Source organism: Apium graveolens, chromosome 7, assembly GCF_009905375.1.
Source record: "Apium graveolens cultivar Ventura chromosome 7, ASM990537v1, whole genome shotgun sequence".
Taxonomy (NCBI): Eukaryota; Viridiplantae; Streptophyta; class Magnoliopsida; order Apiales; family Apiaceae; genus Apium; species Apium graveolens.
In genome coordinates, this window is record NC_133653.1 from 263,068,916 (window position 1) to 263,084,876 (window position 15,961).

The window sequence follows — 15,961 nt, forward strand, 5'->3', positions numbered from 1 at the left end:
TTCAATTTAAGAACAAGGGTTGTCATGGAATCTATCAATGTATCTTTTGATGATAAGAAGATTACTGGACTTGAAGATTTCGATGATCACGATTAGCTGAGATTTGAAAATAAAGACTTAAATTCTGATTCTGTAAATTCTGATGACTTAAACTCTGATCCTGTAAGTACTCATGTCATTGAATCTGTGGTAACAACTCCAAAGGAAAATGCACCTATCCAGGGGGAGCAAGCTGAAGATCCTACCATATCTCAAGACTCTAAAGAAGCATCAGAACCTGATACTAGCTCTTCTAACTCTGATTCATCTAGTTCTGATGAGTTAAATTCTGATAATTCTGGAAGCTCTGATACTTCAAATCCTGAAGGATCCAAGTCAAACTCTGAAGTCTCAGAGAGCATAACTACAGGGGGAGCATCAGAAAATGCTGATGGAGATAGCATGGATCATGAGGGAGGATCCAATTCTAGAAGTCAACTTCAATCTGCAAGGAAGTGGACCAAATCACATACACCTGACTTAATTAATGGAGATCCTGAAGCAGGTGTCAGAAATAGAACTGCAACATCAAATGAATGTCTCTATCATTCTTTTCTATCTCAGGATGAACTAAAAAAAGTGGAAGAAGCTCTTCAAGATGCTGATTAGGTGCAGGCAATACAGGAAGAGTTAAATGAATTTGAAAGAAACAAAGTCTGGACCCTAGTGACAAGACCAAAGAACAGATCAGTTGTTGGCACAAAATGGGTGTTCAGAAATAAAACTGATAGTGATGACATAATTAAAAAGAATAAAGCAAGGCTGGTTGCTAAAGGCTACTCTCAACAGGAGGGTATTGATTATGATGAAACATTTGCACCAGTTGCTAGATTAGAAGCCATAAGGATCTTTTTGGCTTATGCTGCTCACAAAAAGTTTAAAGTCTTTCAAATGGATGTGAAAAGTGCTTTTCTTAATGGAGAATTGTAAGAAGAGGTCTATGTTGAACAACCTCCAGGATTTGTAGATTCAAAATTTCCAAATCATGTCTACAGGCTTGATAAAGCACTTTATGGCCTTAAGCAAACTCCTAGAGCATGGTATGAGGCTTTAGCTCAATTCCATCTTGAAAGTGGATTTCACAAAGGTATAATTGATAAAACACTGTTCTACCTCAACCATGGAAAGGACTTACTTTTGGTACAAATATATGTTGATGATATCATATTTGGTTCTACAAATGCCAAACTCTGTGAGAAGTTTGCAAAACTAAGTGTCTTTTCGGTAGAAGGCCCAATTTCAAAAGACGCTGTTTTCCCTTATCCGAACGGTCAAGATATCAAATGAGTATGATGGGAGAACTTAGTTATTTTCTGGGCCTTCAAGTCAAGCAAACTGAAGAAGGTACTTTTATCTCTCAATCCAAGTACACCAGAAACTTACTGAAGAAGTTTGGAATGCAAGATAGTTCAACAGCATCCACTCCCATAGGCACTGCAACCAAGTTAGATAAAGATACTGGTTCATCAGTAGATATTACTAACTACAGAGGTATGATTGGCTCTTTACTCTATTTAACTGCTAGTAGACCTAATATCATGTATGCTACATGTCTTTGTGCAAGATTTCAGGCTGATCCAAGAGAACCTCACTTAATAGTTGTGAAAAGAATTTTCAAGTACCTTAAGGGTACAGCTGATCTGGGATTGTGGTATCCTAGACAATCAGATTTTAAGCTAATAGGTTACTCAGATGCAGATTTTGCAGGATGCAAAATAGACAGGAAAAGTACTAGTGGAAGCTGCCAATTTCTTTGAGGCAGATTGGTTTCTTGGTTTAGCAAGAAACATAAGTCAATTTCCACTTCAACTGCAGAAGCAAAATATATTACTACAGGAAGCTGTTGTGCACAGATTCTTTGGATGAAGAATCAGTTACTGGATTATGGGTTAGAATTTTCTAAAATCCCTATTTACTGTGATAATCAAAGTGATATTGCTATGACATGTAATCCAGTTCAACACTCAATGACAAAGCACATCAGCATTAGGTACCATTTCATAAAGGAACATGTGATGGAAGGTACAATGGAATTGCACTTTATTCCAACAGATCAACAACTAGCAGATATCTTCACAAAACCACTATGTGAAGCTACCTTTACAAGACTGGTAAATGAACTTGGAATGGTTTCAGGTTCTTTCTCTAAATCTGCTTAGTTTTTGTTCTCATGCATTAGACTTTATGATCAGTGTTTACAGATTGTTTTATTTTTATATAATCTGTGCTTAAAATTGAAATTTATTAAATGCTGATTGTTATCTGATGTGGATCTTTAAACTCTGATAGTGTTTTGAATGTTTTGTGACTATTCAATCCAATGAGGATAACTGTGCTAGATGCTGACCTAGTAGTCTTTAACATACTAGAAATCCCATTTTTGAATTAGTTGTTTATGTGGAAACTCATTAACACAAGCAAATTCCGATTTTGAGCTTAGTCAAGTTTACTTTGTGTATCTTATTACTAAGTCACAAACTAGATTATTGCTTCTTATCTGTTAGATTCTGATGTCAGTAAATCTTAAGGATGAACTAAATGTTGATAAGCCTCACTTATCAAAAGAAAATAAAATAAAATAAAATAAAAGTCAGGTACTCCTTTGAGATCTAGAGTAAATATGTGGAAGGGAAGACCCAAGTGCATTGCTGGTATTAAGTAATATGCATTAGAAAAGCAAATAAATTTTCTTGGTGACTTTTCACATTCTCTGATTACTGGAGAAATACTCTGACAACAGCATAAATTCTGATAAGCGGTCGTGACTCACTTACACTGAGAAGCCATTGTAAAAAAGAATTTCAAAAGATGTATAAAATGAGCACAAACAGTTGAGGTAGACTCTTGCATAAATTTGTTTTATAGTAGACTTCATGATTGATGATATATTTTAAGCACTTTTCTTAGTTATGCCTTATTTCTAAGATGTATTGAAGTTTATCAGACTTTAATCTTTATCGGATATTTTGCTAAATGCACACACTTTCACTCCATATGAATGATGAAAATTACTGTAGTGAATAAGTTGTTTTTGACAAACAGTTAAGTGTCATTTGCATAAATACTGAGGACGAGCTCTGATGGAAGTTCTGATGATTCAACTCTAAAGAAAACAAGTCAGTATTTGTATGAAGAATCACAGAAAAAGATATTCACTTTGTGAGTTCAGAAGCCATATTCTGATGATTGTTAAAATCTGATATAAGTTAAGTTCTGATATTAAATCCTGATGGAATCCTTGATGCTTACATGGCATTTTTCTTTAATTGACTTATTTGTGGTAAAATCTAAAATAGTCATATCAAATCAGAATATATTTGGGTAAGATAAAAACAGTCATAATCACTTTGGATTAGTGATAAATGTGTTTGTCTTGAAAAACTGCATGTGCACAGTAATTATTATTTATTTTACGTGCTCATTAACTCCTGCTTTACTTGTTTACTGACTGTTCACACGTTGCCAGGTGTAAAGTGTATCCCATGTTTCAAAATTATAACTGTTGAGTGGAGAGAGTATATATATAGGGGTTAAAAGATTTTCTAATCTTTTACTTACTTTTCTATTCTTAATCTCTTTTATTCTCTCTCTCTAATATTCTCTGAAGCATTCTCTTACAGGCATTCTCACAAACACCTTTCGTGCAACATATTTTCTCACTTAATTTCTTACAGAGATGGCACCAAAAGACGGGATTTTCAACGGAGCTAAGTTTGTTCCTAACAACTACTCGTCTATTCTTAGCAAGGCTGGAGCTCCATCGGAACTTCACTTTATTCAAGACTTTCTTGCTAATTCTGATATTGGGTACGCTCTGACCCAACCTGACGCAGTCTCTACAATCCAAGTACTGGAGTTTTGGAGAAGTGGAATATATGATGATGGAGGTGCTCAAGGGTCCCCAAGTATAATCTTTACAACAGGGGAGGATGAGCATGTAGTGACTCTGGCTACGGTTCGTCAAGCACTGCAGCTGCCTGAGAACTGCATTTATACAACTGTTGAAGAGCCAGTTCTTCAAAATATGATGGTCAGTCTGGGGTATGAAAAGATATTGGCAAAGTTGGGTCAATTGAAGAGATCCAACATAAGGAGGGAATGGAGTTTCTTCTTTGACTGCATTACAAAGACCTTCGCCAATAAATGTTCTAATTTCGATGCAATCCCCATACTCAGTCAACAAATCGGGTATGCTCTCATTAATCAAACTGACTTTGATTATGCAAGTGTTGTTTTAGGCTTTATTGGGGATATGATGATAGAAGATAGGAATATTGTCTATTTTACTAGATTCTGTCAGCTTATTTATAGTTTTTGCTATAATGATAAGCCCCAATCCGCTAGTGAATTAATTCCATCATTTAGACTAGCAAAAAGAGCTTTGAATGACTTGTTATCTACTGATAATAAGAAGGCTGTGTTAAGACCCCTCCGAATTCCTTTATCTGTCAAACAGGCATTAATAACCTATGATCCAGTTACATACACTACACTATATCCTGATGTCCAACCATCTGAACCTCAACCATCAGCACCTATCACCACTACCCAAACACCTCAAACTTCTCAACCATAACCAAAATCTACCATCAGGACATCTGTCAAACCATAACTCAATTATCTCATCCTGAATCATCAGAACATACTATCAGATCTTCATCTTCCAGGCCAAAGAGGGCAAAGTCTGTTCCTCAATCTCCACAAAAGAGAAGGAAGATGATTCTCAGAGATGAATCTGATAGTGATGAGGATAAAATTGAAGCACGGGTTTATGCATCAGAACTTGTGATACTTAAAGCTGAGAATGTTACTTCTCAGAAAGAAAATGCAGCTCAAAGTTCTGATACTTTGAAGAAGAAAACTGTAAGTTCTGAAGTTGCTAAAGCAACTCCTTCATTGGCAAGGAGATTGAAGAAAATGAAGGCTAGGAGGTATTTGGCTAGGACTCCATCAGAAGATACTGAAGAAGCTGAGGAAGGGGATCAAGAATCTCTGATCTCACAAGAACCAATTATCATTGAAGCCCTTCCAGCTCAAGCCAAAGACACTGCTACTGATACAGTTGTAACCCCTCCTGTCTCACCTATTAAAGCTACAGATGATGCTAAAGAACAAACTGAAAATTCTGAAATAGATATTCATAATTTGAATATACCAAATGTTCTTTATCTGGAAGCTCCATCTATAGAAGCTCAGCAATTTTCAACTCATTTTCCAAATTTAAATACTGAGATACCATCTACATCAACCACACCAGCTCTGGAGATAAATTCTGATGTTCAGAATTTAAATGAAACTGTTCCTGAATCTCCAGTTGCTTCACACAATGTTGTGTTGTCAGAACATTATGAGTCTTCCTCAAGTTCTGAAGACAATGTTTCTGCTGAGACTCCAGTTCCTATACTGAAATACTGAAGAAAATGGATGATAAAGGTGATGACCAAGGAAACTCTGATAAGAGTAGAGGTCAAGGAAAAGTTCAAGGAAAATCTTCTATACAGAACAAGTCAAATTCTGATGATGTGAATGCTAAAAGACTGAAGTCAAGTTCTGATATTCTGATTCAGTTAGGATCTAAAGACTCTCAGAAGTTTTTACAAACTCTGAAGCTAAAGGGGAAGCAGACTACTGTTTATTATAAAAATCCTAAAATCCAGACACTTGATGAGGAGATAGCAAGAAGATTATTTCTGAAACAAAATCCAGAAATGGATTTGGAAACTCTCAAGGAGGAATAAGCTAGATTTGCTGCTGAGAAGATAAATCTTAAGTCTAAAGCTTCTGATGCAAAAAAACCTCCAAGGTCTAAGGAAAAAGGCATTGTGATCAGGGAAAAGTCTAATTCTGAGACTTCAAAGTCCAAGACTAGATCACAAACTGAGATTGATCCTAAATCAAAAGGGAAAGAAAAGGATGAAGAACAACAAGCTATAGAAGAAATAGCAAATTCTGATCAAGTTAATTTGGAAAAGATGACAATTGCTGATAAGAAGAAGCTGTTATGGAAGAAAGCTACTCCAGTTGAACCAAAATCCAATCTCTTGATGAATCAACTTGCAACATTTGGATTGAGATCCAAGCAGCCTAGAGATAAAGCTGGATTAGGTTCTGATGAAGAGAAGATACAAACTGGAGTAGAAGTTACACTAAGAGATCCTTTCATGTTGATAGACAAACCATATGAACAAATCAAACAAAAGCACCTTGACAAGGTGTTGTCTGCTCAAATCGTGATAGATGCTCATGATAAGGAAAATCTAAAGGAAAAATTGATTTTATTTCTCTATGATGGATTAACTTACCGACTAGCTGATACTGATGTGCTAAAGAAGTTTGTCAGAGAACTTCAACATATTCACTATCTTCTGGAAGTAAAATTTGATGTTACAAGAAGATGGTCAGAATACATTTTGAATGCTATAGGAGGTCTATTCAGAATCTTTGGTACAAAGACTTCTCAGTATATACCAATGATTACTAAAGATGATGGAAGAGAAATTCCTATGCTGAAGAATTCTGCCAAGGTGGAAGTTATTCTGAAAGAAAAATGCTTATGTTATAATGAAAACTCTTCACATCCTAGAGTTATCAGACTTGGTGATGGACTTGAAAGAACATCAATTCAAGCTCTCAGAACTGCCATTTATCAGATTGGTGATTGTAAAGATGAAGAACTGATGCAGGTCAAAGTACAGTTAGTTGAAATTCTGAGGAAAGCTAAAGACAAGCTGGTAAGAGATTTTGTTAAGAATCATTATGGATTCATATTGATCCAGTGAAGTTGGAAAAGCTGAAAGGACTGTAAGTTGTAGTTAATAGTCTTATTAAACTCTTATTGCATTTGAACTTAAATGTTTTTGACATCATCAAATCTATTAACTTGTATATTTTGCACAATTTACAAGTTGGGGGAGATTGTTAGATATATTTGAGATGTCATGTCTAATATGTTTCATGTTTAGTTTTCAGATCTCAATAAACAGGAAATATCAGTACTTACTGGAAGTCAGAACTTAAGGATATCAGGACTTAGATTATTAGAAGATAATATCAGAAGATGGATATCAAAACTTAAGTACTGGAGGACTAACAGTTAAGGAAGGAAGCTGATTTACAGGAAAGAAGATTGAGACTAATTCAAAAGGAAGATATGCATGGAAAGAGTTAAAGGATTTAAAGAATTGTATAATGAAAGGAATATGTCCTAATTCCAATCATGTATTAGGATTTAGGAATAACTTTTATGTAATCTGTTTTGATTTCATTGATATTAATAAAGACTTGTTTTGTTTTTATTACGGGCTTTATCTATTTAAGTGTTTAAATAAGATATACCATAGTTTAGAGTAAAGCTTTTTATGGATTATGATGAGATCATAATAGTGGGACCTAAAAAGATGATAACTCTAAACTTAAATAGTTCCTGGTCATAGGATTACTAACTGGTAATTAATAATCCGCAAAGATCGGTACATACTATGCTTGCTTCATTATGAAGGATGTCTGTTCTCATAGACATTTGTGTGGTGACACTATAGCTAGTATGTAGGTGCTTATTATAGAATAAGTTCACTGAACATGACTCGCACAGCTGAACAACTGATGGAGTTCACTCACGTGTCAGCAGTTGTTCACCTAGTGATAGTTGTACAAGTATCCTTAAACTTGAGGTCATCATAGTCATCTTGTGTACACTGAACTATGCTTTGGTTTAGTTCTTAGTCTCCAGGGACAATTATTAGGGCTCTTCTGGGTATAGGAATTTGTACACGAAGATAGTGTATGATCAATAAAGGATCTACCCCTTCCAGTGAAGGAAGCGAATGTTCAAGGCTGATCCACTTATGCTAGTTCAGGAATCTCTGGCCAGAGTGAATGAAATTAGAAAGGAGTTTCTAATTTGCATAGAACTACGCATAGTAAATGGTAAGCAAGTGATTGAATTAGATAGGCTTGACACGAGATCCATGCCTTATATTTAATCGGGACATTGTAGGGTAGAAGGAGTTTATTGTACGGTAACTATTCACTGACAGGTTCTTGGTATTCTAAGCAGTGAATTCATATTATCCGGATAGTCGCGATATGTTGAGAAGCATCACTCACGATGTAGAATAAATGTGATTAATTAATTAATTATATTTAATAAATTCGAGAATTTATATAAATAATGATAAAATAGTTTTATTATTATTTATTTCTACTACCGGCTTAATATTGAACCTACAGGGTCACACCATAAAAGAGAATGATTTAATGGTGGAGGAATTAATTAATAATGGCTAATAATTATTTATTTATGAAATAAATAATTAATTGGCAAATTAAATAATTGATTAAATGAGATTTAATTGATTATAAATTAATTAAGAAAAGTTCTTAATATTATTAATTAAAGGATTTAATTTTTGGAAATTAAATCAAGAGAGAGAATTATTTCTAAAGTGTTTAGAAAAAGGATTAATGATTAAAAGGTGTTTTAATTATTAATGAGAATAATAAATGGGATAATAATAATAATATTTATGGGAAAATTTCAGCTGAAAATTTTGCCTATAAATACACTATTATAGACCCTAATTTTATTCTAACACACACAAAACCCAAAAAGTTTGGAAAACCCAATTCTCTCCACCTCCTTCCTCCTCCTTAACATCGTTTTCTTGGTGGATACCGGTGGAGTGCTTCATACTTGAGGAGCAACTGCTAAGGATCTCTGATCGTTGTCTCCGAATTATTTTAAAAGGTTAGATTCGATCCCTCGAATTTTTATTCATGATCTGTATGGTTTTATTTGGATTTTGTATGTGTAAAAGTGTTTTGCCATGCCCCCGCTGCGTTAAAAATCCAACAATGGTATCAGAGCGTAGGTTGTATGCATATAGATCTGTGGTAAAAATTTCAGAATTTTATGTGCTTGTATGAATTAATTATGATTTTTACAAGTTATATCATGGTTTAATTTTGTCTGATGAGAAATCGTTTCTCAGAATAATTTTGAATGTTGATCTGGGTTCTACAAGTGTTGTAGATCGTCTGGGTATTTTTTTCATAATTTTATGATGTATAGATTTTTTATTATGAATTTTTGAAGTTGTTTCAATTAAAATTAGTAATTAAATAATTATATATATATATATAAAAGTATGTATGTAAAAGTATATGTACATCTGTTGCTCTACTGCTGCTGCACGGAGACAAACAAGAAAAGGTACAGACCAGACAGAGCAGGACGGCGGCTCGAGAATCGAGAAAGAAAACTGTCAGGCGGCTGCAAAAAAAAAATAGGGGTGTCACGCATTTCGGGAATACGTTACACACCTGTGGCGCATTCACGGAATGCGTTACACCCTTTAATGGCTTAAAAGGGGTGTAACGCATCACCGGAATGCGTTACCGGGCTTGTAACGCGTTCCTGTAATGCGTTACAGCCCGTCTGTTGATTTTAAAATTGATTTTCTGGGAGTTTCGTAACTCCGTTTTAGGCGTGCAATATACCGTTGGATTCGTTTTTCCGAGACGGATCTAATGGAGTGATCAATTTTAGTTTATATAAATGTTTTGAACTGTTTATATTTCCATGAAGTGTATTAAAGCTGTTTTTGATTGTTTTTAATTGCTTTTAAATGCTTCATGTGATACATAGAGATGTATAATGCTTAGTTTTATGTGCTAGATGATATAACATGCCTACCTTGATGTTTATTCATGTTGATATATGTGATATATGCTTAGTTTATCATGCGATGATAGATTTAGGTGAACTTAAATGAACATAAGGCGTTTGTTAGAGAACCTAGTATAGTGAAATTGTTTCATAACCTTAAAAACAATATTATGAATACAATCATGAGATTCTTGTGTTTGTGAAACACATAATTGAATATGAATTTTTGATATGAGAGAAAGGATGATTCTGTCAACAACAGATTTCTATCTGTAAGAAAGGGTTATTAAGTGACGCCTCTTGACAATGCTCCACCCGATCTGGGAATCGTCTGATTATTGATTATTGATTTGAAATATTTAATTTAAAAGGAAGAATCTCTTTATAATATGATTATGATTGTAACGTAATATAATTCCTCTAAAATTAAATAATATTAAGTAGTAATTGGCCAATGATACAACGGGCTTGTGTCGGTTATAGTCTTCCAACATGATAGAAAAGTAGTTCTTATTTTTGAATCATTGTCGGTTCGTGCTACAGCCGAGGGCTTTGATTTCGAAATAAGAAATACTTGTCTATTACATAGAGATGTGTACATTGAATAAGAATCTAAAGGTCGGTACGTGCTACAGCCATGGGCCTTTGGGGACTGATTCAACTGTACGGAATGTTGGGTTAGACTTGACTTAGAATATTGAGTTTGTCGTGCTATAGCCGAGACTCAATTATTCAAGAGGCTAAAGTTTGATTAGGGAATAACATGAGATGTAATTGACAAGAGTTGTCTGCCTATTGAACATTGCATGGCGGTTCGTGCTACAGCCGGGGTTGTGTAATGGAATGTAGGATCCCTATTCCCACTAGCATTATGAATGCTTATTTTTTCACGTAGAGGGTTGAATAAATTAGATAAACTATTGGGAGCCACTTATGAATAAATACCCGATTCATATAGTGTTTTGAAATGAAATCGAATATTTGCTAAGTGTTGTTATGTGTTTATCATTTACAGATTTACAATATACATTATGTCTTCTGCACTATCACTCAGGAGCATACTGGATGCTCACAAATTGACTGGTCCTAATTATGCTGACTGGCTTCGAAACTTGAAGAACAATATTAAAGGAGAGATGCTCAAAATAACATTTCCCCGTTTTCCTAAAAATTAAAGACAACTCTCTACCCCGCCATCCAATTGTTTACTCTCTCTCATTTTTTTATTTACTCGTTTGATTTTTCCGCACACAATTTTAAATTTTTTAATAATATAATTATAATTATAATTTTTAAAATTTTTTTGTAAATTAAAGTCTTAGTTGCGAATTTTTATTCACAAAAAAAATTATTAACTATTATTTTTACTATGCGGTCAAAAAACTTCGAAATGTGTACATTAAAATTAAGCGACGGATAAAATGAAATAGAGGGAGTACATTGGATTTTAACAAGGAGTTTCAAGAAAAAAATGTTAATTACTTGAGAAATGTAAAAAAGAATGAATAAAGTGGGGTATCAATTAATATTTACTCCCCTATACCACCCAGTTATTTATATTGGATTTTAACACAGAATTTCTGAAAAATGTTAATTAGTTCATAAATTTAAAAAAATTGAGTAAAATAAGGATTATGAATGAATATTTAATGTATAAAGTAAGTAGAGTGAACATAATAGTTTAAAACCTCTGGAATGAGAAGGATTGAAAGGGACTTTCTAAAAAAACTGTAAATTATTGAAATGGATGGGATGCATTACTGTTTTATATCTGTAATACTGTACATTCAAACAGATGGATTAATAACATGATTATTTTATTTTATAAAAGTTGTTAGAGCTTAAGATGATCATTTTTTAATGCAAGGAATCGTATTACATTACGCCACATTAATTTAATTTGCCCTCTAAGTTGACGAATATTAGTATATTGCAAACAGAGTGACTTTGTGTCGAAACATTAATGGCCTTTCTTTAATACTCGAGGGTTTAAAGCCATTGTGATTGGATTAGTAATTCTTTGGCAGTGAATATAATGGTTGATGTTGAGGATATCCAACCACTTGTTATTGACAATGGAACTGGAATGGTTAAGGTTAGTAATTGATTTTTAATAATGCTTGCAGTATTGTTGGCAGACCCAGACATACTGGTGTCATGGTTGGAATGGGGCAGAAGGATGCCTATGTTGGTGATGAAGCTCAATCGAAGAGAGGTGTTCTTACCTTGAAATATCCAATTGAGCACGGTATCATACAAAACTGGGATGACATGGAGAAACTATGGCATCATACCTTTTACGAAGAGCTTCGAGTTGCTCCTGAAGAGCAGCCTGTTCTTCTAACCGAGGCACCGTTTAATCCCAAGTCCAACAGGGAGATGATGACTAAAATCATGTTCGAGACGTTTAATGTTCCTGCAATGTATGTTTCGGTTCAGGCTGTTCTTTCTCTCTATGCAAGTGGGCGTACAACTGGTTTGTATTTGTTCTTACAAAGTAACTTTCTTCCATGATTTATATACAGAGGTATCAAATTGAGTATCAAAATTTGTTCTCAAATGACTGGACATTGATTATTTGACCATATGAGATGATTTCAGTTTTGAAATTTATGTGAATACAGGAAATTCCATTATTATCGGTTGTATTATAGCCAATTACCCCATGACACGTGGCATTTGGAATCTACAAGTTTGGGACCTAAGCATTTTCCTTAGGTTATTACTTAAACCTCCCTCATTTTATTGATTTTTTTTAAAATGCAACAGGCATCGTGCTGGATTCTGGTGAAGGTGTGAGCCATTGTGTGCCAGTCTACGAAGGATATGCCCTTCCCCATGCCATTCTCCGAGTCGACCTTGCTGGTCGTGACCTCACTGATTCTCTCATGAAGATCTTAGAAAAAAGAGGTTACATGTTTACCACCGATGCTGAGCGGAAAATTGTTCGTGACATGAAGGAGATGCTTGCCTATGTTGCCCTGGACTACGAGCAAGAGCTCGAATCCTCAAAGAGCAGCTCCTCCGTGGAGAAAAACTATGAATTGCCTGATGGACAAGTTATTGCAATTGGAGCTGAGAGATTCCGTTGCGCAGAAGGCCTGTTCCAGCCGTCTCTTCTCGGGATGATAGCTGATGGAATCCATGAAACTACTTACAACTCCATCATGAAGTGTGATATTGATATCAGGAAGGATCTCTATGAAAACATAGTGCTCAGTGGTGGTTCCACAATGTTCCCTGGTATTGCAGATCGTATGAGCAAGGAAATTACTGCCCTTGCTCCTAGCAGCATAAAGATCAAAGTTGTTGCACCACCGGAGAGAAAATACAGTGTCTGGATTGGAGGATCTATTCTTGCCTCTCTCAACACCTTCCAACAGGTAAAACACTTTTCTTTGTGTCCGTTAAACACACTCACAGTCACCGACTCCCCTTTGACAAAGTTCGAACCCTCGTCTTATCAGTTTTTCGCTGAAACAAGTGCAAGGATCATACATTTTAACTTTAGTTCTTGTTTGTTTAATCAGATGTGGATATCCAAGGGCGAATATGACGAGTTTGGTCCAACAATCGTGCACAGGAAGTGTACTTAAGTTTCATAGTATTTGCATCAACGTTGAATTTCTTTTTCAATCTATTGGGATTTTGTTTATTTTGTGGTTGGATGCAAAGATAACGTGACCTCTTCATTTTTTGGTACGAGGGTAAAACTGTATAGTTATTGCCTCTCAGACACTGTCATAAAAGATATTATTGGGTACGATCATGATGATGATGATCTTTTTTTATTTTATTATAATGAATTATCTATTTCTAGAACGCATAATTTGTAACAATTTGCTAATCAAAAGTTTATAAAACTTTAGCTTATCTTGTCAGATGTTAAGTTGATGTTAAGTTTGAATATTTCTCCAATTTATCAAATATATGACATATGTTTAAAAGTCGAATATCATTCGAGTCGAACTATGTCTTAGGTGTGTTCGTGTTATAAAAGCATCGGTTAAAATGTCATCCAAGATTTAATCAGAAAAATTAAAACTTAAAACAAAATAATTAATGGATTATTAATATTAATTGTATTACTTAGTACTATCGGTATGTGCATATAAATATTATATTTATTATTTATGTATTATAATTTATCATATTACTTATATATATAAATATTTTATATTTACGCAAAAATATTTATAAATACTGCATAATTAAAAAAAAAAATATCTATTTTTTTTCATTTAAAGCTTAATTTGAAAGGATAATTAAAGAGAGTTTGTGATTTAGCCGTCAAAAATATGAATTACTATGTAAGAGATTATAGATTTCTTGTGCGTAAAATTTGTAATTTTTTTAACTTTCACTATCAATTTCAGTCAAATTTTAACCGATTAGATTGATTAATATCGACTTTTGAATCGATTTGTCACCATTTAGCAACTCATTTACGATCTAAAGTATAATAAATTTTCTTAAAGCATATTCAGCGTGGAGGAGCAAATCATTGATTCGGCAGGAGAATCAATGGACTAAACTAATTTGCACATGCACCGCGCCAAAATCGAGCCATCAATTATCAATGGTCTATTAATTCAGCAGTCTCAACATCAATTTTTAATGGTCGTTGCAAGGGCCATCAGTTGCCTGGTCCCGCCTGTATTTCACTTTTTGACACCGCATGTCTCCTGCTTTTTCTTGCAACGACTATTTATTTAACGGTCGGATATTTGTGTGTATATATATTGCTTCTTCTGTTTAATTACTTGCAACAAATTTTATAATACCTATATTTCTATCTTTTCATTTTTATTTTCCTTCAATATTATTATATATTTAAATATATAATGGGTATTAATTGGCTTCCTTCCGAAAAATTACAATTATGTGTTTCGTGGGCTCGACAATTTGTTGATCCGATCACTGGTCGATATTCAAACAAGAATAATTTATGGGAGCGGATTCACGAGGATTATGCAAAAATTGGTGTGGCACTTCAGAGAATCCTCAAGCCGAACCTCGTTCAAAAATTGCTCTAGACTCGCATTGGGCACCATTGAAGAGAGCACTAAAAAAATGACAATGTGCAAAGAATTAAGCTAGTATAAATAGTGCAAGTGGAACCAATTTGGTAGATGAGGTAAATATATATATATATATATATATATCAATACGTTTTTATATTTTTGATAACTTAGTATCCAATTTTTTTTATTTTTTCAGATAACTCAGGCTCAAGGATTATATTTCAAGAAAATGAATAAGACATTTGACAAATTGGAATGTTATGAAGAAGTTGCAACACATCCTCAATTTGTGGACGTTCCCACTACTTCTCCTCCATTTCAACGAAATTTTCCAACACAAACGGAATCACCAATCAATTTGAATAGTGATGATTGTGTTAATGAAGAAGATTTTACAACTCCGGAGTCTAATCCAGAAACAGAAAGTCCTTCCAGTCCAGTTAGACCGATGGGAGTAAAGGCGTCCAAACATGCAAAAAAGAAAGGAAAACAACGTATGACCGAAAAAGAAGAGATGTCTATGGCTATTTTCAATTGTATGCAATGTCATCAAAAACAACTAGTGGAGGCCAACATCAAAAGAGATGAGGAAACCCTTCAAATATCGAGGGAGATGTTAGAACTTGAGAAATGAAAAGAAGCAAGAAAGGAAAGACTTGATGTACTAAAGGAACGGAAAGAAGCAAGATTGGAAAAACACGAGACTATTGAAGAAAAAACAAAGATCATGACAATGAATACTATCCAAATGACCCATAATACAAAAAATTGGTTTAAAAGAAAGAAGACCGAGATCATAGAACAAGTGATTGAGACTACTATTGGCAGTGCTTATGTTCCTCGCTTTGATGATGATTTTTATGATTAAATTTAGCTATTATGTTTTTAATTTAATTATGTTCCATGTTTTCTAATTTTAATCATGTTTACTACTTTTGAATTCAATAAAATAAATTTATTATAAATTGTCAAGACATACATTTCAAGAGATAATAAATTGACAACTACTGATTAGCTTACATTGCCCAGTTATGCTCCACCAAATCATTTTGAAGTATTGTATGAATATAAGTTGATTTCAAGTTCTCGATATGATTCCAAAATACTTGTTGATTTCTTCCATTTCTTTGTACTGGTGCAAAAGGAATTCGAACTCCATTACTATCTACTGGCCCATCATAAACATGTGATGCTAATGGATTCATTAAATCTTCTGGGGCAAACAAGGAAG

General features: G+C 34.1%; 1 pseudogene; it reads left to right on the top strand.

Annotated features, from left to right (window-relative positions):
- Positions 1-11,726: 11,726 nt before the first annotated feature.
- Positions 11,727-13,589, top strand: LOC141671200 (actin-7-like; annotated as a pseudogene).
- Positions 13,590-15,961: the final 2,372 nt, after the last annotated feature.